Source organism: Gracilinanus agilis, chromosome 6 (assembly GCF_016433145.1).
Source record: "Gracilinanus agilis isolate LMUSP501 chromosome 6, AgileGrace, whole genome shotgun sequence".
Taxonomy (NCBI): Eukaryota; Metazoa; Chordata; class Mammalia; order Didelphimorphia; family Didelphidae; genus Gracilinanus; species Gracilinanus agilis.
In genome coordinates, this window is record NC_058135.1 from 55,965,301 (window position 1) to 55,993,238 (window position 27,938).

The following is a 27,938-nucleotide window of genomic DNA, read 5'->3' on the forward strand; positions in this document are numbered from 1 at the left end:
CTTCCTTCCTTCCTTCCTTCCTTCCTTCCTTCCTTCCTTCCTTCCTTTCTTTCTTTCTGCAAGTCAGCCAGCAATGTATATCACAAATGTTCTGATTTAATAGATGATCTTTTAAAATTACTGAGCCTAAAATTTCACCATTTTAATATTTGACAATAGATCTGTGATATTTGAGTTTTCCTGGTATAACCTTTAAAAATACAAAATCATGGGGGTAGCTAGGTGGCTCAGTGGATTGAGGTCCAGATTGAGATGGGAAGTCCTGGATTCAAATATGACCTCAGATTCTTCCTAGTTTTGTGTCTCTGGGCGAGTCATTTAACCTCCATTGACTCACCCTTATTGCTTTTCTGCCTTGGAACCAATACACCTTATTGATTCTAAGATGGGAAGAGAATGGGTTTTCCAAAAAAAGAATACAAAGTCACCTCCAGATTGTAATAAGGATTTGGAAAAGGATTTTAATGAAGTATGATCATGTCTATCTAAGGGATGGATGGGGTAGAAGTGACAGAGAGAGAGGTAGACAGATAGACACGGAAACAGAGCACATAGAGGGCAGGGAGGAAGAGGAGGAAAGAGGCGGTTTGAGAGAGAGAGTCTAGATAATAATGACATCATAGATCTTCTGTATATCTTTTTTTTCCCATTCCTGAGCTTATTCATCAATGTAAAAGTTAACAAACAGCTGTTGCTTGATATTTAAACAGCAAGGAAATGGAGAGCCCTTAAATGTTGTCTTCTTTGGGGGAAAAAGTCTTCAAAACATCTGGACTCTGCACTCTAAAATATTTTTGGTGAGACTGAAATTATTATGCAAAAGAGTGTGCTGTGGGAATATGGGAACTGAAAGGGGATTTCTTTGTCGCCTGGGTTTTGGAAATCTCTCCACTGCCACAGTAACTCCTGGCAAATGCCTTGGAAAGTTAAGACTCACGCAGGTTCAATCATTTAAATACCTTGAAATCTGTCTAACAATGAAAGGAGATTTCCAGCAACTTGCCAAAAAGGGCAGAAGCCAACATTGTGCATGTTTATTTCACAATTTTCACTTTCTCCAATATTCATCTTTCCTCCTCCGCTCAGGGACTCTCCCATCCATATCAAGAGCACTCAAGAAGCTGAGAAGTGAAAGGAAGAGGATTGAAGACAAAAGGCTAAAGTGAAAGGGAAAAGTCAAAAGCAAATATTGGCCCTGGGTCTTCCAAGCATGGCCCTCACCTACAACCTCCCATAGAATCTGAGGGAGAGGGCTATCCTCTCAACCCAGCTGCTGCTGTTATTGTTATGCTGGTGTATCCACTGTCACTAGAAAATAGCATGGCCAAATCACGCTTCCCAGTGGAGAACAGCCTTGTGTCAGAATTTTGAGAAGACTAAAATCAGAACACCTGTGTACCAGATATGCACAGCTGTGTCTGTGGGTCGGGACTGCTGAGCCATATGTTCTGCATATGAAGTGCCAGCTGCTTTGCTCAGGGTAGGTTCTGGAGGAGGGAATTCTTTAAAGAGAAAGCCCACAGCTCTACTTGTGACATCCTTAGCCTGTCTCACATTTTAAAATAAACAATTTTAGGAAGAGGGGATTAAAGGATTATGTGTGCGAGATGACAAGAAGGGTGCCTGCAGTGTTTGCTCCATCCAGAACAATGGTCTCAGAAGTTCCTTTCCAGATTAGCATTTGGTTTTTAGCTCTGGTGGCTCATGAAGTATGACCATAATTTTAAGTAAATGCCAAGTGTTAGATTAAAAAAAAAGTCCTGTGCCCAATGCTAGTGTGATCTGGGTTGAACAGGGCATACAAAAACTTGACCTTGTCAAGGACCTCACATGCCTACTGTAACTTATTGCTTTGAGATGAGGAGGCAGTCCCTTTATTGGAAGCTGAACAAGAAGAGCTGATGACTAAGGGGATATTTAAAGCAAAATGACCCCACCCTCATTGCCTTCTTCCATTCCACTGTGGATTGTAACAGGACAAGCTGTTTCTCATGAAAGAAGGGGAAAGGGCAGCTTGCCCTAATTACCCCGGGCACCATATAGCCATGAGCACATGGCATATCAAGAACTCAAGTTCCTTCCTGGGTAAACTGAGACTAGGTTTCACACTGTCTCTTTTGTATAAGTTCTTTCCTGATCTTGGATGAACAGGTCTGAAATAGATGGCTCTCATTTTGGAGGGCTGGTGGCAATTCTGTAAGTTTAAGAGGTGGAAAAACCTTGTGTCCTTTGATTTGGAATTGACTAGTGCTCAGGGAGGATTATCTTACAACCATTCTGACATTATTAAGGTAGTCTTATCATCAGTGAATGAAGTGATGGGTCTAAGATTGACTGGTTTTGCCCTAAGATGTGGATCTTGAGTTGTTAGGACAGTGTAGAATCTAGGTAAAATGCAGGCTGTTTCTTTGGTAGTTCCACAGACCCCTTTATGTTCAGAGAAGGTGTCGCATATCAGCCTCCTGAGAAAGTATAACAGTAGTTAGAAATTAAGCTCCCAAATACTCTTGAAGTTATTCTGTCAATGATCACCTTCTTTTTATGTCCTTTACCATTTTTCTTTTGTGTGCAGAAAATATTATTGTTTCTCCTTCATTTTTGAAGAGGACTAGTTGTACATGAATAGGACTTAAGTGAGGTACAATTGAACAGTCATCACTTTCTCCTCCAGAGTCATTCAAGTTCAGTGACCAGAAAAAAATAAGGACAACTGCCAATGTTCTGGGATGTAATGGGTGATCTTGGAGTCTGCGATGTCTGACCAAATTCTTAATGCTTCACAAAGTCTGCTTCAACCAACTTGATGGCCATTGGAACAAATTGTTCTTATCTACCCATTCCACTGGGGAATGTCTTCTCATGATTGGAGTCTGAAGACTGTTGGTTACCTTCAAACTAGACTGTCTGCTGAGATAGTTTTACTGGAGTGTGGCCATTGCCCATGCTATAACTTCTTAAACCACAAAGGAAAGTTGGGTGAAAGATAAACCCAAAAGGTAGATGAGCAGCCCTGAAAAAGAATCGGTAAGCCTTCATAACAGAGCTATTAGTACTCCCTGAATAGCTCATACACCCTATACCTATTGGAATATGCAGTTTGAACTATACATAAGTATCTTTTTAGTCCTCATTTTGAGGAAATCTGGAAATAAGTCTCTACCCAAGCTATAAATATCTAAAGATCTAGGGTCAGGGTTTAATGAGGAACTGTCAGAAAATGGTTGACCCCCACTTTCATTAGAAGGAGGACCTCCCAGGATTAGACTTAGTAGAAACCAAATGCCTAAGTCGACAGCAGAGGGACCTTTTTGTAAAAGAGTAGTTGTGATGCCCCAGAACTTTCAGCCCAGAAGGCTTTTTTAAAAAGAAGTCTCAGAGATTGCTCTTGTTTTAAAAGTGAAATCACAAAAAATATCCATATCTCTTTTTTAACATGAAAAATGCCAAAATATTTATTGTATGCACTAGAAAATAAAATATTTATATCTGGTTTTCAATTATAGTTTTTGGCATCCGTCAGGTTCCCTTTGACAATTAAACCTTTGAGAAGGAGGATCACATGTTTTGGGGACATTTTCTCATAAAACTCAAGTTTTCCAGATACATCTTCAAATTTTTTTCTACTTAAAAAAATCCCGAATTGGGAAGTCTAAAGTTACACCCACTAGAGAAAATAAGCTCTCCTTTCTGGTCCATCTCACTCTCATGATCAAACTGGTAAAATATCCCTTAATTCCCAAATCTGCAATAAAATCATAGTGGCAAATACCTTATGTGCCTCTAAGAAGCCTATTGAATGAAGTATTAGCAGAGCATCTCCCATTCACTCTTTTCATCGCCTTATGATGTGGGAGGATATGAATAAATGACTAGGTCCTCCTATTCCTGCCAGGAACTAAACTGTCCTCACCTGACTCTTTAGACTGTATATGGAAAATAAAAGTCTTCCAATTAAGAGCAATTCCAAACCTAAGGCTTTTAAAATTATTGATACATTTCCTTTTTACTTTGCCAAGGTTCATTATTAATTCTCTCCTTTCTAATTGGTTAATATAACTTGTTAGGAGTAGAAATTGGGAAGATAATTTCATATATTCAGAGGACATATTTAGCTATATCCCATAAGTCTTGGTCTACCATCTCAATTTTATCATGTTTTAACATAATTAATATTTTGACATTTATTACTTAGGATGTCTTTACTTGGTCTCCATCTATATCTTTTGCTTGTATTTTATTTTCTAATTATTATTTGTACTTCACCATGGTCTAAAAACTATGTGTGGTTTATTTTACCTTTTGATAGTTACTTATGATTCTTATATTTTCTAGCACATGATCGATTATTGTTAAGGTTGTGTGGAATGCAAAGAGATCTTCATACTCTAATATTTACATTTAGAAGTAACCAGAAGTCATTGAAATTTAATTTTTCTAATATCAATTCAAGTCTATATTTTCTTTTTCTGTTTATATTTCCATTGGATTTATCCATATCTTTGAAATGAATATTAAGGTATACTAATGTCATTGTACTATTCTCAATTTATTTTTGGCAATTCATCTAGCTTTTCTTTTAAGAATTTTGATGCTATGCTATTTATTGCAGATATTTCAGATAATGTCATTTTTCTCCTTGTCTATGGTGCATTTAATTATGATGTGATTTCTTTTCAAGGATATTCATAATGAATATATGTAAAGAGAGCAGGGAGTTTTTCATAACTTTTAAAGTAAATAATTTCTCTATCCTTACTGTTACGCAATTCATGAAAAGATATGAAGAATATAAGATTCTATTGTAATGTTAATTGACTATTTTAAAGTATCTGATTTGGTATATAGTTAAATGTTACCTTAAAATAGGGGTTATTAACCTTTTTTTGTGACACGGAAACCTTTGGCAATCTGGGGAAGTTTATGGATTCCTCAAAATAAAGAACAAAATATATAGGATTCTAAGGGAAATAAATTATCTTGAATATAGTTACCAAAATAAAATTATTTTAAAAAGTACAGTCATTCCTCCCTATATCATGGTTCATTTATCATAGCTTCACTGTATTACGGGTTTTAAAAAAAATCTAATCCTCTATCGTGGAGTTTTCACTATATTGTGGGATTTTGCAAATGAATACCATACTGTACTCAATAGAAATGCAGCACATACACCACTACAACTTGTTCAGGTTTGCCAATGTGAGATTGTATGTGGAACACTATTGGCTGAAAGACAACCAACCACGGCGCTGTGTTCTGTATCCTGGGTGCTGATTCGCTCGATGTTTAAAAGAGTGTGGGAAATGTTAATCAGAGTGTGGAAAAGGTTTATAGCAGAATGGGAAGGGTTTATAAAACCTTAAGATAGCCATAAATAAGACAATAAATATAATGCATTTACTTCACAGATTTTCACCTATTGGGCAGTGGGAAGGGGGGGAAGTGTCTGGAACATAACTCTCGTAATAGGTGAGGGATCATTATATATAACAGATCCCTTGAAATCTAGTCATAGATTCCTTGGGGATCCTTAGATCCTTAGATTAAGAACCCTTAATCACAAGACTATTCTACAAAAAGATGTTTCTGACGTTTCTACCAAAACTGTGCAAGTTTCCTTAAAATATGTAACAGCAAAGCTAATTTTGTCAAAATCTTCCTGTTTGTATAGTAAGCATTAAACAAGGAGTCCTATGATCTGCAAAGCTATTTGCTATTATTATGGAAGATGTCCAAGGCAGAGTTCAAATAGAATAAAGATTTCCTATAAATAGCAACGTTTACTACTAATCCCTACGAATTGATGTGATAATGATTTCGTCAAGCTCTAAAATACTGAAAAAATTTCAATGAGATTATAATCACTTAAAACAGTTAAATATAAATTCCCACTTGGGAAAATCATATAGATGAATGTTATAGATTGTTCATACTATAATATAGTTAGATTGAAAAACCATAGAGATAATCTGCTGGTAAATACACCTTGGATAAATACACTGGATTGACTATATATTGGGAACAGAAATAACTAGAAAAATAAGAATATGCTAACCTTTAGGAAAACATGTAATACTTTTAATGGTGCCATACTTTTCCCTAAAATGAGAGTTCAGCTTTTAAAATCCAATATTTCTCTCATGATATATGAATACTAATCATGGGCTACATGCTGCATGAAGAAATTAAGTTGGAGGTTATCCAAAGAATTATAGAAAGCTGAAGATAGTAATCAGTAGGTTGCTAATTGCTCATAAAGAATTGTGGAGGTGGTATAAGAAATATCATTAGGCAGATGTATGGTTAAGAAAATAGGTGGACCAGCTGTGTAGCAAGAACAAAAAATAACTAATGGATAGCCTATGACATTCTTTTCCCCCATACCTTAAGTGGCCTCCTGGTAGATTTTTTTTAGATGGGAAAGAAGAATCCAAAAAAATGACGTGATGTGGATGGGTTGTCACTGGCACCATTCAAAAGAACATCACCAATTGAGAAGATTAAATAGATTCTCTATCATTTTTATTTATCCTATTTCCAGTTGAGTTTGTCCTATAATTGGTTGGCTCTGAACTAAGTTCCATATTTAGCTGGTCTGAAATGAGTTGGGTTTAGAAATTCAATTCTCTTGCGAATTGCTATTCTATACTTGCCTCAAGGAATTCCTTGGAGGATTCAGCTTGCCATAAGAAAGTTGAGCCTAATATCTTAACACCACCAAACTATCCTTCAAGGATGTCTAGTTTATGTCCAAAGAAATCTGGGACCTAACATTTGGCTTCGTAGCTGGACTCAAATAATGAATAATTCTTCGCCTCAGGAGGGAAGGAGGGGATTATAGCGAGCCCCTCTTCCCCCCCATTATAAATTTCTAATCATGTTGATCCCCTCACCTCAGCTATGTAACCAATCATTTGCCCTCAGCCCTGTGATATCACCTACTGTGGATTTTTAAATTAATATCCAATAACTAAATATTATATTTAATAAAGTATTATTAATAACTAAAGTAAGAGGTCTAGCTATTCAGCCTCACAACTTATGCAAATGTGAACATGCACATGTAAACAAAAGGAAAAGCATTCTAGGTAATACAGAAAGGAACTCTGGGCAATGCAGTCTTTAGGGGTTCAAGATTTTCCTACTGTACATTACCCTGTTTTGTTCTTTGTTCTGTACTCCTCAAAACTTATATAAAAAAGGGAAACTGTCCTTTAACTCAGCATCTTTGCCTGGAAACTGAGGCAGTTATTGACCCTTTTATTAGCAGGAAACTTGTCCCTGGTAATAAAATGATATCTTGTGCAGAGAAACATGCCTTAGTAACTTTTGCTTAACATTTCACTCATGACACATTGATTAAATTATAGATCCAACGAACCATCAATGCATTTCCTTTCCATAGAGTATAATGTTGCCACTCAACAACAATATAGATTTCTCCTATTTCTTCTCTTGAAACCAAATGCTACTCATTTTCTTTCTTCTGCATTACAAAGACCAATTCTTCTGTACTGAAAATATTTTCTAAGGTGGGGGAAGAAAGGGGAGAAAGGAGAGCATTTGGCACTCAAATTTCAAAAATGTCAAAAATTGTTTTTATATGTAATTAAAAAAAGAAAATATTTTCAGTACACTAATTTTCATAGATCATAGTCTATAATCTGAATCTTCTCTTGATCTCTTTTTTCCAGAGAATATCCAGCTATTAAATAGTAGAACCTAAAACTGAACATGATCATCAAGCTGTGATCCCATCATGGCAAAGTGCTTTAGAGTTACTAGCTCCCTTGTTCATTTCTGTTAAGGTAGTTTAGTTATGATAGTTCCTCCTGGTCTTATACCTTGTTCTATTCTTCCTTCCTTTAGTAAATTCTTCTTGGGTGCTTATATTGTGTAAGGCACTGTTCCTGGCATTTTAAGATGCCAAGCATGTTGGCATATGTCATAGCATCAATCATTCATGTTCATGAATTCCTGGAAAGTGATTATAATGCTATTGTATAGAACTATTACCTTTATTATATCTACAATCTTTAAGATTGCAAGAACATTATACATATTGTTGTGTTTGATGATTGTATCACCTATCTATCCTTTAGTACAATTGTTATCCATCTCATATTATAGAGGAGTAAACTGAGACTGAGAGAAGGAAAATGACTTGCTCAAGGGGGAAGAGAAAGCAATAATTATTTCCATAGCATTTACTATATGTCAGGCTCTGGGCTAAGTGTTTTTTACAACTGGTCTTCATTAGGTTTTCACAACCTGAAGGGTAAGATGCTATTATTATCTGCATTTTACAGTTGAGAAAATTGGGGCAAACAGGGTTAAGTGAATTACCCAGGGTCATTAGTGTCTGAGGTTGGATTTGAACCCAGATATTCCCAACTCCAGGCCTAAAGCTCTATCTACTGTATCACCTAGCTGTTTTTATCACTATAACAGTGATAAAGCCAAAGGAACTGAATTAACCTCACCTATCTCCAAATCCTAATTTGGAAAGCAGATGTCTTCCACTTAAGACACAGCAAACTCAGCTTCCTTTTTTTGCATTTGCAGGATCTTAAAATGAACTCAGTTTTTCAGATGATCATTTCTGTTCCCTCTTTGTTCAGAGGCTGACACCTGGAGTATCAGACAGTCTGGGTTGTGTACAAGAATGTGATGGACCATGGATTTATTGCTTCTATTTTTTTTTTGCTTCTAGCTGAGTCATATTCACCTGTTCATTATTAAATTCATTTAATTTCCTTTCCATTAATCTTTTCTCCAGATCATTGCTTTTTCGTGTTAGTGCATTGCTTCATATTAACTGTGATCTTTGGCTATCCACTGAATGTAACTTCCATCTGCCTTTTGTAGGGAATTTCTTTTGTTGTCAAGCTCTCACTGAGGATATGAGCCATGCCAATGAGTTCTAAGGAATGGAACAATATGTATTATCTAAATTAATCTGTCTTAAAGATAGGTGAACCATGTGGGTGAATTTCCTAAGGATAAGCTGCTCTGGTTTCCACTCTTTCCCTCCTCCTTCTCCCCCTTCTACAACTTTAGTCCCCATCCTAGGAGGTTCCAAAAGACATCTTTACAAAGAGTTTGATCATGAGACACCAGCCCTTAGGGAAATACAGAATCTAGATACTGAACAGGATCATTTGGCTTTCTTGCTAATGCTATTTGTTCTCACCTATGCTTTTGGGAATACAATGTAAAAAAAGTTAAAATGGGGGAAGAGGACAAGAAATGGAATATTCTATATTAACTGAGGTATTACTGCAGAACACACACACACACACACACACACATATATGTGTGTGTGTATATATATATATATGTAAGTATATATGTATATATATGCATATATGGGAAGTATATATGTATATATGTATATATATGGGAAGTATGTATATGTATATATGGGAAGTATATATATACGTTTATATATATATAGGAAGAGCTATGTGGATTGGGAAATACACACATATAGAGGAAAACCATATAGGAAATAAAGGAAAAATCTGTCTGCCTTACATACATATTTGCCAATTGCAAATTAGTTTAAAGTTGCAAATTGGTTTAAATTAATTTGTATTTCTAATATTCACCCTATAAAGTTGGAAGAAAGCTGACGACAATATAATATTTTAAAGTGTGGTAAATTTTATGCTGCTACCATCTCATTTTTGTGTATCATATCAATACTGTAAAATAAATACTTTGTGTTATTTTTCCCATTTTGTGTCTGAGAAAACTAAGGCACAGAGAGTTTATGTGATTTCCCCATAATCACTCAGCTAGAATAGTGTCAGGGACATACTCTAAACTCAGTTATTCCTAACTTCAAAGCCAGCACTCTATCCTATGTACCATGATGCCTCTGTTGACTCCACAGCAAAAGATAATGCAAATAGTAGAATCCCATGATCAAGAACCTTTCTTGCTAGTTCAATCAAATCAATATCTTCATCTGAACTTCATTTAGTAGTGAGGGATGGAAAATGTCTTTTTATTCCAGTAGAAGAACAATGTTTTGATGCTGATGTAAAAGGGGTTTGAGAAATGATTGGCATCTGGGAATTTCTAGTTCAGAGGGATAGGCATTTCCTGAGAGCAATTTAAACCATATCTAGATCTCTGGGTAAGAAGGTGGGTTTGGGTCATGCCTGATAGCTTTTAAAACTAGGGCTTAATTTGAAGTCCATGAATTTTAAATTTTTAATATTTTGATAAGCATATTTAATGTAATGAATTTCCATTATAATCCTATATATTTGATTTTATGTATGTAAAAAAATTCTCCTGAGAAGGTGTTCATAGACTTCATAAGATTGCCAAAGGGGTCCAAAATACAGAAAAGGTTAAGAATTTCTGCTTTCAAGAGATAAACAGTCTATAAGATGGCAATATGAGAAGGAGCAGAGACTATACAAGCAACATATAACAACAACAGTGGTAGAACCTGTTTCCTTAACCCTGACTTTTATATAACGAGCTAAGCTGGAAAATATGGATGGTAGAGGAGAGGCAGGCAAAAGGGAAATCAAAAAAAGAGAACTTCAGAAGAGAAGGAAGAGAGAGGTGGGAGTAAGTGGTACATTGGGCTCATTGGTCATACATCGGAACAGACAACTTAGACTTAAGTGACTGAGGGTATTTATTTCTTTGAAGACTGAAGGAAAACCTCAAAGGTACATTTCCCCCCTTAATTTTGGTAACATGCCCTGTAATATTCTATGCTTGGTTGTGTTGCCTAAGCAATTCCTGGATTCTGATTTTGATCTAAGTATATAGAAGACAGAATTCAGTTGGAAATACATTAAATTTGAATTGGGGCGGAGTCAAATCTCTGTCTAAATGTTAGGGCTTTCCCCCCTCCCAACTGGGGGCTCTGAGCTATAGTGACAGTATTAATAACTTTTTCTCTAATATAAAACCTATAAACAAGAAAGTGATCATGTGGACCTGCAGGCAATTATATTGCCCTTAGGTTAAGAAAATATCACATTCTTAATTACACACATCTCCCCCTAAGGAGAAAAGTGGCAAACCTGAAAATAATTACTCTGAACCTTTACATAAATGAGAAGGAAGTAGAAAAGGTTTAACTACAAAATGACCAACTCAACCTTCTAAGAACTCATTCAGTAGGTCTTGATCAATGATGCACGTAAAAGCCAGTTGAATTGTTTGTTGGCTATGGGAGAGGCGACAGGCAAGGAGAGGGGAAGAATATGAATCATGTAACCATGAAAAATATCCTAGATTAATTAACTAAATTAATAAAACAAAACAAATCAAAACCAAACCAAACAAACAAAAAGAACTCATTCAGGTTCAAAGTTATGATCCACAGAGCCTGCAATAGACCATGAGCTCATTGAAAACAGTTTGCCTTTCTTTGTATCACATAGAAGGTGCTTAATCAATGCTTCTTACTTGTCACTTTTTTTTAGCCCTTACCTTCCATCTTAGAATCAATACTCTGTATTGGTTCCAAAGCAGAAGAATAGTAAGTACTAGGGAATTAGGGTTAAGTGATTTGCCCAGGATCACAAAGGAAGTGTTTGGGGCCAGAGATGAACCCAGGACCTTCTGTCTCTAGGCTTGGCTCTCAGTCCACAGAGTCATCTAGCTGCCCCAATTCTAACTTCTTAATGTCCCCCCTTTCTGTATTGGATATTCATCCCAAAGATTCTAAGAGCTCCATCGAATTATTTTCATGAATCAATGGCATAAAACTTTATTACAATGAAGACTTATAAGAAACAAGTAATTTACTTATAACTTCTTCTGATCACTATCTTATTTTACCTTAAACTCTTAATAGACCTTGCATAACCCACAAAAATAAAGGTTCAGCAGTGATAGTTTCACTTGTGCCCATTGTAGAGCAGTATATTTCTGAATTCTTTGGATATTTTGGAACTGTCCTACTTCAGACCAGAGTTGTAAAGCAAATAAAGGAAAGTTACCATCCTTCCAGCCTATCTAGCTCATTCCCTTGAGTGGACAAGCTTTAGAATTCCACTCATTCAAGTGTCAAGCCTCTGAGAAGCAGCCTTTTGTGCTGAAAAGTTGGGTTTCCTAACAAGAAAACGAACGCCACACACTCCACTCAAATTTGTCATAAATCACTGAGACTGCTGTAGTGCAAATCCTCAGTGTGGGTCACTAACACTTTTAACCATGAGAATCAACAGAGACTAAAGTTCATTTGCCATGTGTTGCAGCTGCTCTAGCAAGGACCCCTGCTCCCTGGAAATGCAATTTCAAGAGGAGTCTTCTCATTAAAAAACTATTTCCTTCTACAGGGTTTCTGGTAGATAGCAATAGGGGGAAAAAGGCAAATGAGGAAATTTATAAGTGTTCCCAAGGAATATTTTAGAAGCATTGTATTCATTTTAACAATAGCAAAAAGGTTTGTTTTGTTTTAACTTAGTTAGGCAGCTGAATCATTCTTCTGAAGTTTTTCATTTATAAATTCCTGCCCTTTTATTTAAAAAATCCCAACTTTTGACAAATATGTTTTTGTCTTAGTGACTATATCATATTTTGCAAGGTGCACATAAAGAGATATATGCTGCTTAACCTTACTCTAAGGGTCACTTAGGATTTGTCTTGCTCCTTCTTTCCCCTAGACTGAAAAAAATAGGATGCAGAATACGCGACCAACTTATAACTTATATTAAAGACACTCTCTGCCCACCATTTCCTATGTACATTCCCACAACTTGAGCCACATCCCCGGCTTTTATACAATAAGAGATTTGGCTACAACGTCATGGCACTGCTTCTGATATAGTTATTTCATTAACAATGCCAGGACTCGAGACGTTTTTTGGAAACTCCTCTTTTAGAACTGTCTTCAGAGCCTCAATTTATGATTTTGAATATTTCCAACTGTGTCTAATCTTCATCTTTTAAGGAGAGGTTTTTTGGGGGGAAACTGGAAAAGGGAATAGTCCAATATCAACCAATCCATTAATCTGTCAACAAGCATGTGTTAAACAATTAGTCCATGCCAGGCACTGTGGTAAGCACGAGGATACAAAGAAAAAGGCAAAACTATTCTGAGTTCTCGGGGAGCTTACATTGTAAAAGGAGAACTCACAAACACATAAGTTAGTCCTTCTTCCATCAGACACATAAAGGTGATACCAGAGAGGAAGGCATTAGGAGCTGAGAGGTATCATCCAGAACCTTGTCTAACAAAGAAAGAAAGTGTGAGGTGCAGCTAGATGATCAAATTGTGGGTCCAAATCAGTTAGAGAATAGTGAGCCTGATCTTTTCATATCTCAAAAACTGTTTTAAAAATCAAAATAGTCATTTTCCAAGACATTTTGAATAATGGCAGCATCATTGTGGATGTATTTCAGGATAACTACTAAAAGGGAAGAGCACTTATATGCAGAAGTGGATATTAGTATATTTATTTTTAATGACTATATTTTTACTCTGTTCTTTAACTATGCCCACAATTTATTGTTTAAGGTTAAGTCTATTGAATATAAACTCTAACAATACTACTGTAAGGCTTCCAAAAATATGAAAAGACTTAAAACAATCTATAACACATAGCACTTTAATTTTTGTGAAGCACTTTACACATATCCTTCATTTAATACTCACGATAACCCTGTGTAGTTGGTACTATTATTGCCCTCATTTTACAAATGAGGAAACCAAAATTAAGGTTAAGTGACTTGCCCAGAGTCATACATCTAGCAAGTGTCTGAGGCAAGATTTGACCTCAGACTTTCCTAACATCAAGCCTGGCATTCTAGCCATCATACCAGACTACCTCTCATATACCGAGCAGTTTGCTACAGAATATGTATGGAAGGGCCAATTCCCAGCAGAGTTCAAGAGAAGGCTAGGCTGGCCATAGATTGATGAATTGTGCAGCCAAGAAAGCTCTAAATCATTGTCTCTCAAAGCACAGAAACCATCATCTATTTTCATGAAGAGAAGTCACCATGACAGAAACCATGGATTCTTAAAGTTATTGAATGCTTATTGAACTATTACTTATCGAATGCTTACTTAGAGCAGTCTTGATATCTATCCAATATCACAGACTCTATGCACTAGCATGTGCCCTCTGAATAGATGCCCTTCCTTTTATCCCTTCCCTGAGTCCTCCTCTTTTTATATGAAGAACTAGTTTATACTTTTGGCCTCTTCTCTACTGCAGTGCTACTGAAATCTGATCACTTTGATGCTCTTTTTCTCCTTCTTCATTCCCTCTGAGTCTCTCTCCATTCCCTTCCATTTTTGGAGGCATGGAATCAGAATCAGTCCTCCCAAGAGACCCGCCAGGCATGTGTCCAGTGATAGAGGAGTTAGCTTTATTTATTTTTTCACTTATCTAGGGTGGGAAAGGGAGGAAAACTCTCTACCTCTGGACAATCTGCTTAATGGTCAGACCTGCGTTAGGGAAATACTTTGACCATGTATGGATTGGTATGAGAGGGAGCCAGACTGGGTTTAAATTACTCACTGCAAGGGCACACATGCACACGTGCACACACACACACATACACACACATACACACACAACATTCATGTGATCTTTTGTTCAACATCTTTCTCGCTAGGTCCATTAATGAAGAGACTCTTTTAAGACAAGCACAGAAGGAGCTACTAAAGCAAAAAGTTGACCATACCCAACAAAACTTCCCCTTTTTAACCTCCAATCATTCAAATGAGGTTAAGGAGGGGGGAAGAAACAGACAGAGACAGAGAGACACAGAGAGTGAGTATGTCTTTTTTGGGTACAGAAGAATCTATATACGAAAAGGGAAAATAAAGGGAATCTTACTTCACCAAGATTTGATCACAGTAATCATTCTTCATCTATTTTGCCCTAAGTATTCATGAATCGGGCTCTGGTGGCTATTGGCTAGGAATGTGTTATGGCTGACCCTGCTCAAACTACCCCCATTACAATACAGATTGAAGACTTAAAATATAATATAGAGGTTAGGAAACTGAAGGGAAATCTAGAGTAAGAAAAGAAAAGCATTTTTCATGTCAAATAAATGGCCCAAATGTAGGGAAGCTAGAGAGCTGTCCAAGTAAATGTGACTTGGAAGATAAAATCATTAAGGAATGGTGAATAAAACTTTGATGACTTGCTTTGTCATTGAAAATAGCCCACTGGAAGGATAGGTTAATTATAGGGAGGGTTACTCTGCCTTGCAATCTGCTCTTGGAACAACAACAATAACACTGTTATTACTGTTGCTGCTGCTGCTGCTACTGCTACTGCTACTGCTACTACACTCTTGTGCTTATTTGGTAAGAGAAGCAATATGGCATAATAGATGGAAAGAACAGTCTTAGAGCCAGGGGTCTCAAGTACTGCCTCTAATATATTCCCATAGTGTTATCATTTATGCTACAAGTCACTTATCTTCTCTGTACTTTAGGCAACTGTTGAATACTAAATTAGGTCCCAGTGAGAGCAAATAATGACTCCTGTGAAGTAGTTATATATTATTTGACTTCTCACTGCCTATTCCCATTCCTCTACCCATTGATCTGCACAAGTAGAGGAAAATCTTTACCAGGATTCTTATGCTGCTGACCTCACAAGTCCCTACTCATTTTGCATGAACTGATTTATTTAACTGTTGTCTTCAACATAGAGCATAAGCTCCTTGAAGGGAAGGACTATTCTATCTTTGTCTTCATATCTCCAGCACCAAGTACAGTGCCAGGTATATAACAAAAGCTTAATAAATATTTGCTGAATGATTGGTTGATTAGATAAAAATTGTGGCCACCTGTATTCCATTCCTGCAGCAGGTAAAGCAAGAAAACAACTTAGAAAGACACTCTATACACTTAAAAATGCATGTACAGACATGGAAAGTCTGTGGTACTCAACACAAGAAGTTTGGGGACTAGCTCTGACAGTAACTAGCTTTGTGACTGTGGGAAAACCCTTTTATTCTTTGAGATTAAATGTTCTCATCTGTAAAATGGGTATCTGAATACTTACCTATCTAATCCTATCTTCACAGGTATAATACTTAGCAAACTGGAAAACACTACATAAATGTGAGCTGTTATAGTAAATAGTGCACAAATCTTATTTGTGAGTCAACATTTAAAAAGTGGGGAATATGGGGGCAGCTGGGTAGCTCAGTGGATTGAGAGCCAGACCTAGAGATGGGAGGTCCTAGGTTCAAATCTGGCCTCAGACACTTCCCAGCTGTTTGACCCTGGGCAAGTCACTTGACCCCCATTGCCTAGCTCTTACCACTCTTCTGCCTTGGAGCCAATACACAGTATTGGCTCCAAGACAGAAGGTAAGGGTTTAAAAAAAAGTGGGGAAGGGAAAGACATCTCCATAACCCATGATGTCTTAGAAGTAGGCCAAGGAATATATTAAGTATTTATACAGTACCTACTATATACTGGGTATTATCTTAAGCACTTTAAAAAAAATAAATATCTCATTTAACCCTCATGACAATCTAGGAGGTAGATGTTGTTATTATCTCTATTTTATAGTTAAGGAAACTGAGGCAATGAGAGGTTAAATAACTTTTCCAGGGTTACAAAGCTAGTAAGTTTGAATTCAGATTTTCCTAACTCGAGGCCCAGCAGTCTATCCACTGCACCACAAGCTGCTTGTAAGGAATTAAATTAGCTTTTGTTATTCTTTCCAAAATTTTAACTGATTTTTTGAGAGGATCAACTTAAAAAACTCAAGACAAGATCAACAGATCAAATACTAGTATCATTCACTGGGCACAGCGTGGGGAAAAATATCCCTGAATGCAGCAGATAGATGGTACAAGAGATGGGGTGCCTCACCTGGACTCAAGAAAACCTTACTTAGAATGTTGCTGAAGACACACATAGGTGTGCATGGCTAGTTGTGGGGAAAACATTTTATTTCTATTTTGCCTCAGTGCAAAATGGCATTCCCCAGAATTATTGTTCAGCAAGAAAAAACTATCCACGAAATGCTTTGCAAGTCTTAAAATGCCATGTGATTTTTAGCTATTATTATGACTACATTTGTGTAATGAGAGTGTTTCTCTACATGCACTTTTTTCAGCTATAAAAAGGGAAGTGTTAAGATTCATTTTAGAAGGAAGGCCTATTTCAGTTTAATTTAGTTTAAATCAACACAAACTACCTTCCTCAAACCATCTGCTTAAAATAAACCTTAAATAACCTACCTCATAGGGTTTGCAGACCTTAAAGGACTCTATACAATATGAGTTATCTTCAAGACAATGATGATTTGGAGATGGAGAGATGAAATAAGACACAATCCCTGTTCTCCCATATCTTACAAATTAGTGGGAGAGACAAGATACACTCTCAATTAATTACAAAACTAGTTAAAGTATAAATGTAAAGGAGAGATTCTAGCAAATAAAGTGTTATAAACCATCAAAGGAGACATGTGGTCTTCAGCTAAAGGCATCTGGAAAGGTTTTCTGGAGGATGGGTCACCTGAATTGGATATTGAAAGAAGGAAAGCATTTGGACAGTTAGCAACAAGAGAAGAGTTCCTCTGGGAGATGGGGAACCAGAAGAATAAAGATGCTCATAGAAGAGGGCAGGCAGATGGTGCTCACCCCATTTAGACAAGGATAGATCATGTAAAGCTAGTAGTGTCACAAAGGGTTTAAAGAATTGAGTTGTTGCAAGCTTTGAATAAGTGAACATATATAATTTATTCAGTAGGTCGTATGGATCATTGAAGTTGTTTGAGCAAGAGAGTGCAATGATCAGGGCAGTGATGCAATGAAATATCATGTGAAGAGTGGATTGGACAAAGTAGACTGAAATCAGGAAACCCACTTAGGATAATAGCAGCTGTTACAATAGTCCAGGAAAAAAGTGATGAGAACTTTCACTAGAGTGGTTGATCATGAGTGTGAAAAGGAGAGGAGACATGAAATACAGGTTGGAGAGGCAGAATCCATAAAACTTGGCAGCTGATCGGATGTGGGGGAAGAGAGATTGAAGAGTTGACAATGATTTTTAGGCTTTGAGTCTGGGAAGGCTGGGAAGAGGAAAGCATTATCTACAGAAATGAAGAAATCAGAAGGCAGGGGACTTCCAAGTTTAGTGTGAGACGTGTTTCAGTTTGAGACGAAGTAGCACACCCTTTTATAAATGATGTATCAACAAAGACAGCCCTTTATTTACCTGGAAATCATGAGTCATATCTTTGACCTGCTACAAAACCAAAATGGGCAACATAAACCATTATGCTCCTGAAATCTTTGACATTATTAATAAAAATTAAGTGTGAAATTACTGAAGCTTTTCTTCTCCTTTTAAAATAAACTTTCTAATTTTACTTTCCAGAGTTCCTATTTATAAAATGAAAAAACATAAGTAGTGATTATAAGAATGCTAGGGATCTCTGGGACACAGTGGATAGGGCAATGGACTTTGAGACAGGAAAATGAGTTTGAATTCTGCCTCAGAAATTTCTATCTCCACTTTATATTTTCAATGAGTTTTTTTCTTGTGTAAGCAATACATGTCTTCTTTTACTTATTTTTGAATATTTAAATTTTTTTATTTGTTATATTAAAATCCCCAGGTAACTCTCTCCTTCCCTCCCTCCCCTCTCTCCATGAAGGCATCATCTGACAAAATGACATATGTCATTATTAAATGATATTTCTGTTGCTATGTGTAATATTCTTCTTTTACAACATAACAAATGTGAAAATATATTTGCATAATAGCATATATAGAAGCTGTATCATATTCCTGCCATCTTGGGGGGGAGGGGAGAAAAGGAGTGAAAGAACATGGACCAAAAAATGCCAGAAATGATTATTAAAAATTGTATCAGCCTATAATCTTGAAGGAAGAAAAAGAAACTCATTAGCTGTATGATTCAGGACAAGACACTTAACTTCTCTGTGTCCAAGTTTTCTCATCTGTAAAATCGGGATGGGGCAGCTAGATTGCACAGAGGATAGAGCACTGGACATGGGATCAGGAAGATTTCATCTTTATGAGTTCAAATCTGACCTCTTAACACTTACTAGCTGTGTGACCCTGGGCAAATCGTTTAACTGCTTGCCTCAGTTTCTTCATCTGTAAAATGAAGAAGGAAATGGCAAACCACTCCAGTATCTTTGTTAAGAAGACCCCAAAACGAGGTCACAAAGAGTCAGTCACAATTGAAATGACTCGACAATGACAAAATGGTGATTAAAATAGCACCTGCTTCCCAGGGTTGTTAAAGCACTATATAAATGATAGCTATAGTTGTAATTGTATTAGCTATGCATTGTCGTAATAATTAAATATTATTACTTTTATTTCCATTGAAACATTAATTTCCTTTTTAAAAATCATCTACTTTCCACTTTCCATCTGCAGCTCTATTTGGTTTGAACTCCAAGAGACATGGTCCTCCAGGCCCAAGTACCCTCTGTAACCTGACCCCTCCCTGCTCCTTTCCAGCTTCTTTTTGTGTGCTCTTCCTCCAGTAGATTGTAAGCTCCTTGAGGGAAAATAACTGTCTTTCTTTTTCTTATTGTATCACATTTAGCACAGTGCTTGGCACCCAGAATATGATTAATGTGTGTATATATATACATATATATGTATGTATATATTCACTGAATTGAACTCTATCTTCATTCATTCAAAACTTCAATATCTATCATTATGCCAATAAATGATGCCAGTGTTGCCAGCATCCCCTTTATTTCATGTCATTTCAGTTCAAATGACTTGTCTTGTACATTTTTGTACCTCAAAGAAAGCAGAGGTCAGAAAAGGAGGTTCAGACGCAGCAAAATTAGAACTATTTACTTCAACAATGGAAATTAATGTAATTTGAAGAAAATATCATAATAGTTGCTTTGAATACATTTTTTGCTCCAGTGGCCTCCTGTATCCATTTTCCCAATACACCATCTCTGAGATTCCCAAGCATGAATAATTAGAGTTATTATGTTGCTTCTTGGGAAATGTCTACTTAGCAATACAAGAATGTAATTTCAACAGCTGTGCAAAACACCCCCACTCTTGTTTGAAGCAGTTTTGACAACATTTATTTTCACTGTGTCAGTCCATGTGGCTTCACACTCATACAAGTTGACTTTGTTATTGGATGTTTTCAGAATTTTATCCATTATGAACCCTGTGGCCTTCTAACAGTTCAAAGCATGATCTTCCAACCCACTATTACTGTCTGGAAAGTTCTGTGGCTTCCATGGGAAGCTGTTTCTTCACTATCTCTCATCTCCATCATTTCTCTCCAGATGTGATTTAAAAGATATAAATAGTATACATTCCAGACACAACAGACAGAAAACAAAATATCCACTGGCCTCTATGGGCTGCCATAGTATTTTTGTCTGTCAATCTTTTAATAGACAAACTAAAGAAAATATATGGCAATGTTACTAAAAAGAATGAAATGATCACTTCAAGCAAAATTTATTAAAGTAAACTTTTCTTTCTTTTTTCCTAACTCTATAATTATTTTGGTCCTATAATACTGGTTCATGAAAATTGGCGATACAATATTGGCATTCACAAATTCCACATTTATGAATATCTACAAAATTTCAGTTCTGAGTGGATTATCTCATTCCTAAGCAAATAATATTCACATTGCTAGATGTTCGAATGGGTCCAGTGTGAAAAAGTTAAATATGATGGTTCTGAATTTATCTTTTCAGTTAATTATACACACAGTCAGTATTTAGCTTATTATCATGATTTATCCATTATACCACAATGGCCTTCAGTTCAGTTGTTAGTCATGACCAACTCTTCCTGTCCCTATTCAGAGTTGGTTTTTTTTGGCAGATACTGGAGTGGTCTGCCATTTCCTTCTCTAGCTCATTTTACAGATTAGGAAACTGAGGCAAACAGAGGGAAGTAACTTGTACATATTATATAGCTAGTGTCTGAGGTGGGATTTGAACTCAGGAATATCTGTATCGAAAAGAAATAATGAGTCAGGGAGACATCTTCCTGAGTTCAAATCCCACCTCAGACACTAGCTATATAATGTGTGCAAGTTACAGTTCCATACACAGATGAAATAATAGGTTCTCCCATACCTCTCTGCAGAACAAAAAGAGGGGGGTGAGAGTGAAGGTCAGGAAGAGGAAGGAGAGATCAGGCCATAAAGCTTTTGGTTTCAGATGAGTGTACAGAAATCTACAAAGGTATAACACACGGTAAATCAGAGATGTAATGCAAGGAGGCAAATTTGACTTCATATAGTATCATTGAGACTTAGGATAATTCCTATGATTTGAATGTGGTTCTGGAAAAAGATAATAATAGTGCTGATGACAGCTAGAATTTACATGATGACTTAAGTTTTGCAAAGTGCTTTACAAATATTCTCTCATTTGATCCTCTAAATAATACTGGGAGGTAGGTCCTGCTATTATCCCATTTTGTAGATGAGGAAATTGAGGCAAGGAAAAATAACTTACTCTGAGTCACACATTAAGTATCTGATGTTGTATTTGAACTTGAGTCCTCTTAACTATAAGTCCAATACCCTATTAACCACAGCATTTCACTACCTCAGTACCAGAAGTTGTTGGGTGAGATTGGGGAGGAGTAGATTCACATATTAAGAAAATGTTTTGATGAGAAAAATTCTAGGAACTAGAAAAGGGGAATCTGGTGAAGATCAGAAGAAACAAAAGTAATATTATCATTGGAGTGTATTATAAATCATTCATTCAGAGAAAGAAAATGAGGGAGTTTGGGGAAAAGTACAAGCTTGGAAAAGAAGCATGGCCAAAGAGGGGCTTTAATTTTGAGGACATGTATTGGAATCCTATTTGGTTTTTAATCCCTTGAGAATATAAATTCCTCAAAGGTAAGAACTGTGTTGCTTGTATTTCTAACCTCAAAATTAGCACAGTGCCTGGCACATCATAAATACTTAATAAATGTTCTATCTATCTATCTATCTATCTATCTATCTATCTATCTATCTATCTATGTCTATCTATCTATCTGTCTATATATCTACCTATTTATCTATCATCTATCTCTCCAATTCTATCATCTATCATCAATCTATATCTAACATCTATTGATTTATCATCTATCTATCTGTCTGTCTGTCTGTCTATCTATCTATCTATCTATCTATCTATCTATCTGTCTGTCTGTCTGTCTATCTATCTATCTATCTATCTATCTATCTATCTATCTATCTATCTGTCTGTCTGTCTATATATCTATCTGTCTACCTCTCTCTCTCTCTCTTTCTCTCTACCTATCTACCTATCTCTGTCTACCTTTCTATGTACCAATCATCTATCTGTCTACCTAAGTGCTCACAAGGAAGTTAAGAAGATATTTGTCACTTTGGGCATAGTTAAACAAATTATGTTTGTGGATAGAATGTAATACTACTGTGCCATAAGAAGGAATTAATATTAAAAATTCATAGAATCCTGAGAGGACAATTGACTCTGGATGAAGTAGAACTGCAGATTTAATGACTAAAATAACTAAAATGGAAAGAACAATAATAAAAATGAAACTGATTGTCCTGAAATTATAATTTGTAATCTTGACCCCAGAGAATAGTTGAGAGAGGAATGAATGAGCCATTAAATGAAAAAGCCATTATCAAGCATCTATTGTACTTAATGCTGGGAATACAAATATAAAAGTGAGTCAGTCCCTCCCTTTGAGGAACTTACATCCTAAGAAAAGAATACAATAAATATAGAGAAACCATGCCCAGGAAAGGGAAATTTCTTGGAAGTCAAATAGATGGATTTATTCCTTCATTGCTGAGGTGGGGGGGGGGGGTAGGGATATAGAATATCCATATTCAGACATGGTCAATGTTGGTTTTTATGATTATCAAATGAGATAACATATGTAAAGCACTTTGCAAACCATAAAGGACTAAATGCAAAATTGTTGGCTATTATTATTATTATTATTGTATTTGCAAATTGGAACAAATTCTTGCAAATGAGTCCATTTGCAATTATGAGCTATGGAAAATAAGTCTATGAAGAAGGGATATATTTTGAAATTAATATTATTTGAAAGAAAAAAAATTTTTTTAGTTAGTTGAATTAAGTGGAAGTCAGGGAAGGAGGGAGTATTGGGATGGGGAGGTAACTAATAGCGTCAGATTTTACAGAGGTCAAGAAGGATGAAGATTGGGAAGGAGCTATGAAATTCCATGATTAAGGAGTTATTACTGACCATAAAGAGAGTGTTTCAGAAGGGTGGAGGAAAAGAAATTTTTATTATGATTTAAGTCACAGAAAAATGAATGCAGCGAGCATATATTGTTTTTTTTTAAGCTTGTGCCCATTTCTGTTAGTTTTCATGAAAAAATTTGTTTTTTTTCTCTTTGGGACTCACTTGAAAGGTACCTGAGAGAAAGGAAAATAAGTAGATAGATATCACAGTAGGAAGAACACAAAGTATTCATCAAGTTAAAAAGATCTAAATATGAATATGGTCTCAGTTACCTTTTGTGTGACACTGGGCAAATGACTTAATGTCTCTGTGCCTCAGTTTCCTCATCTATAAAATGGGGGTAATAACAACATTTACCTCACAGAGTTGTTGCAAGGTTCCTCATGAGCTACATCTGTACAGCACTTTGCAAACCATAAAGTATTATCTAAATGCCAGTTGATTATTATTATTACTAATATTATTTCAATAAATTGGGAACAAATGCTTGCAAATAAATCTATTTACAAATATGGGACAATATACACATAGAACCATATCTGCATTATCAATAATGTTTATTTACATTTCAAATAGCTTTAAAGCCATAATAGCAACTTCTACGTGCTATTTAGGGAACAAAACAGAGAAGAAAAGTAAGAAGGAAATGGACTGGAAAGAATCCATGCCCAATTTTCCAGTCCAAGAGGAGACAGCTACACTGCCATCCACACACCAAGAATGTCCACAGCTATCCAAACTCACAGCAAGATATCTGCCTTCCAAGCTCTCAATGGAAAGTGCAGAAAGTACCGTCCTTTGGGATGCTATTGAACTTCAGAGGATATCAAATTAGCACTCTTGGCAGTGGCCTCTAACTGCTGGAGTTAAATTATTTTGGTTTTTGTGGTTAAATAATTAATGTTGCCTCAGTTGTTAGAACTCCAAATGCTGTGGTTAAATTCTTACTGTCTGGGATGCCCTTGCTGTTTCTATGATTTCTAGATAATTTGGCCAATTACTGAATTGCAGGCCATTTTGTTTAATTTCCATCAGACAATACCACCTTGGCATTTTGCTTACTAGTAAAGAGAGAATTTTGTTGGTAATGTGAAGTTCTAGGACCCGAGCTACAGAGCATTACATATTTATCGTCTTTATCTCGATTCTATACACAGGTTTAACATGACAGCTTACAAAACAATCTGACCCCGATTATTTTTCTTCTTTATTCCCCACAATGGGAGAGTGGGGTGTCACTTTATATCCATTGATCATGTACTATGACCCTATAAATCCTCCTAATGACCACCTGTACAACAAGCCACCCACAAAGCTCCATAGCTCTAGAGTAAGTGTTGTGTAGGAGGCAAGGCAAAGCAGGAACCAGCCCCAAAGCATATCCCCATGGTGATTTTCTGAGAGGTAGCAGCCAGCTTCTCCATCCTTCTGGAGACAGCATCACTCATGAGAGGTATAGAAACATTAGAAACAAATAGAAGATTGAATACACAAGATCATAAAGTTAGCTCTAAAAGGAACCTTTGGGAATAACATACTCATTTTACAAAGAAAGAAACAGGAGCAGAGAAAATTGGCTTTCTTAAGGTCACATAGTGATATGATGGTAGAGACCAGACATTACCAATCCTCTACTCTCATCAGTCACAGAGATGATTACTGCAAGGAGGGTGGATGCTGATGCTGACAGTAGCTCCCCTATCTTTCACTTCTGCCACTATATCACCTCATTCACTATCAGGAGAGAAGAAGGATCCATCACCCTCACCTCCAAAATCCTTCTCCTATTTTCCTTGGCATTCCTACACATCGAGAGGGTGAGAAAAGATGGGGAAAGGGGAAGGAGAAGGCAAACAGCAGTTGCAAAGGAGTAGCTGTGGCAGATTGGGGAAATAGAGGGTTTGGGTGGGGACATGGTCTTTCCTTGGGCACTTAAACAGTTTATTCCAGCTTTGGGATCTGCTATGTAGCCTTTAGAAGAGCAGCCACACTGTGGGCTGGTGGAATCTGATTTTCTGAAGGAATTATATTCAAGCCACCTGGAGAAGAAAGGAGGGAAGAGACTAGTGGAGTGTAAAGAGGCTCTGATCACTGGATTCAGGAGGAGAAGGGCAGAGAAGAGAAGAAGGGAATAGAGAAAGATAATTTGCTTAGGGAGGAAATAAACAACAGGGGAATGAAGAATCTCTTCTTTTCGAAGGATGTGCTTGAGGTGAACATAGAAAGAAAACTAAGCTTTCTAAATGGCAGATTTTAGTATGGAGGGTATCCAGGCATGGGGAATAATCAGTACTGAAATGGGTGATGAAGTGCATTTCCATGTGTTTAAGTATGCGTGTATGTGAATATGTATATATTATGTATGTATAGTCACATTCAGCCTCTACTGAGATCTTTTTCCCCTTTCTCCTAAGACACTTTAAGAGTATAAGAAAAATTTAAGGGTGTACACACCTTAGAAGCTGCTTAAGACAAAGACCCCCCATGTGAGGTGTTACTGAACTGCATAGTCAATAGTTTTGGATGATTTGAATAATCCAATCCAAATGCTTAAGGGGGAAAAAAGGGTAATAGTCCCAAGTGATGCTCATCCCCAGGATCAAAGGGAGAATGCATATTAACGTTTTAGATCACACTACCTGAAGATGGAGGTAATTCATGACATTTTCATGTGAGCACAGGATATGAGAAGTCAGAAAAGAAAGGTAACAGCTAAAAGCCAGAAGAGGGCACCAGTGAACCAATTGAAATTGACCTGTAAACAAAAAAAAAAAAAAAAAAAAAAAAAAAGGAATGGGTAGGAATGGTAGTGAGATAAGAAGGTGGCAATATGTGTCCTCGAGCTTCTGATGAATACCATCTCATACCAATATTCATTTGTGACAGCTATTTCAGTAAGGCTTCCACAAGCAACTCTCCTCCTCTATCTTTTGTCACTACGAATTTTTCTCCTCTTCTGTATCTAAATTAATGAGACAATGGATCAATTATGGTATTCTGAGACTACAGTATGCTTCCTTTAGAAAGGTATGTGGTAGTTCCATATTTTCCACAACACTTATGGCATATATAATGTTTGTAGGAAGGAACAAACTATTCTACTTCTAGGCTCCTTTGGAACTTACCATCCTGCTTTCCTCCCCCAAAAAACTCATCACTGGGAAATCTTATGATAGGACTTCCAAGGAAAAGTTCTAAGAAAGGAAGATTTATCTCTTTTTGGATATGGAAATGAGATTCTCCACCTGAATGAGTTAGTGTCAGGAGTAGACTCCCATTCTTTTTCTTTATTGCTGGCTGTGAATGAAGCCAGTAGAAGAGAAGGCAGCTAGGTGGATAGAGTATCAGATCTGGAATTAGGAAGACTCATCTTCCTGAGTTCAGATTTGGTCATAGATACTTACTAGTTGTGTGGTCTTAATATTGGTTTTGCCTCAGTTTCCTTATTTGTAAAATGAGCTGCAAAAGAAAATGGCAAACCATTCTAGTATTCCTGCCAAGAAAACCCTAAGCAGGGTCACAAAGAGTCAGGTTTGATGGAAAAACAACTGAGCAACACCATAAAAAGAGGGAGTCCTTAGATTCAAATCAAATAGCAGTAAGAGTATTCAGAGAAAGTATTGTGCCTCCTAATGATTATGATCAAATATCATGAGATGGCACCTATGAGAAAATATACTGTAACAGTATGTCTGAGAGAGTATTCCATCAAAGGATGCTGAAACAAGCATTCCAACTGGGGCAGCAGGGAATTGCAGCTGAGGTCACTGGAGAGAGCTATGTAGAAGTTTTGCCAGCTGGGCAGCAGAAAACTGCAGCTGAGGTCATAAGAGAGATGGGAGCAGGGAGCAGAGCAGCTGAGAAATTATTGACTTTCCTTACTAGTAATTTCATATTTCAGAAACTGGAGGAAGTGACAGTTTTGCCCTGATTCTGATCAGAGAGGTGGTGATGATGGTAACTTCAGGAGAAAGTAGAACTTCATCTTAGAACTTGTGATAGGTAAGGAAGGTCAATGTTCAATGTGTACTTAGACTGGGGAGAACAGGTTGGAACTTGCAAAATTTCAGAAAAAAAGAAGAGTTTTCTGAGAAGCTTCTCTAAGAAAGGTAGACTCACTAAGGAGGTTCTCCAGAATGAGACTGTAGCTCATTTGCAACCAACCTTTAATAAGAAAGAACAGGAGCCATTGTCCAAAGAACCCAATGCCGACCCATAAGGAAGTCAATGACCATCTAAAACTTCTAAAAGACACACAGAAAAGAGAAACCAGAACAATACAAAAGTATAATTCCAGCAATACCAAACCTTAGAATAAGATAAGGCTGGCAATGAATATTAAGGAAAGAAAATGGACTTCTTTTAAACATTATTTTGGAATTAGAGGACTATCACAGAAGCCATAGGGTCAGCATTGGGTCGTGGCTCATACCAGTTGTCAGAGCGAAGATTAAGCTATTCATTTTTTGCTTCTGTTTTTTCTAGAAATGTGAATGATCTTTGAACTAAGAAGTATGAAAGAAAGAAGAAATGGTTATGAATAAATTGAAAGCCAAGATACGTTAGGCAGTCACAAGCATCAAAATGTCCGCAATGAATTCAAATTGCTCATTTATTCAATGTAATTCCCTAAATTATATTGAGGCTCTGGGCTACATACCAAAGTCCTAAAAGAAGTTGAAGATTGATTGATGAACCTTTGAGAAGTCTTAGGGGA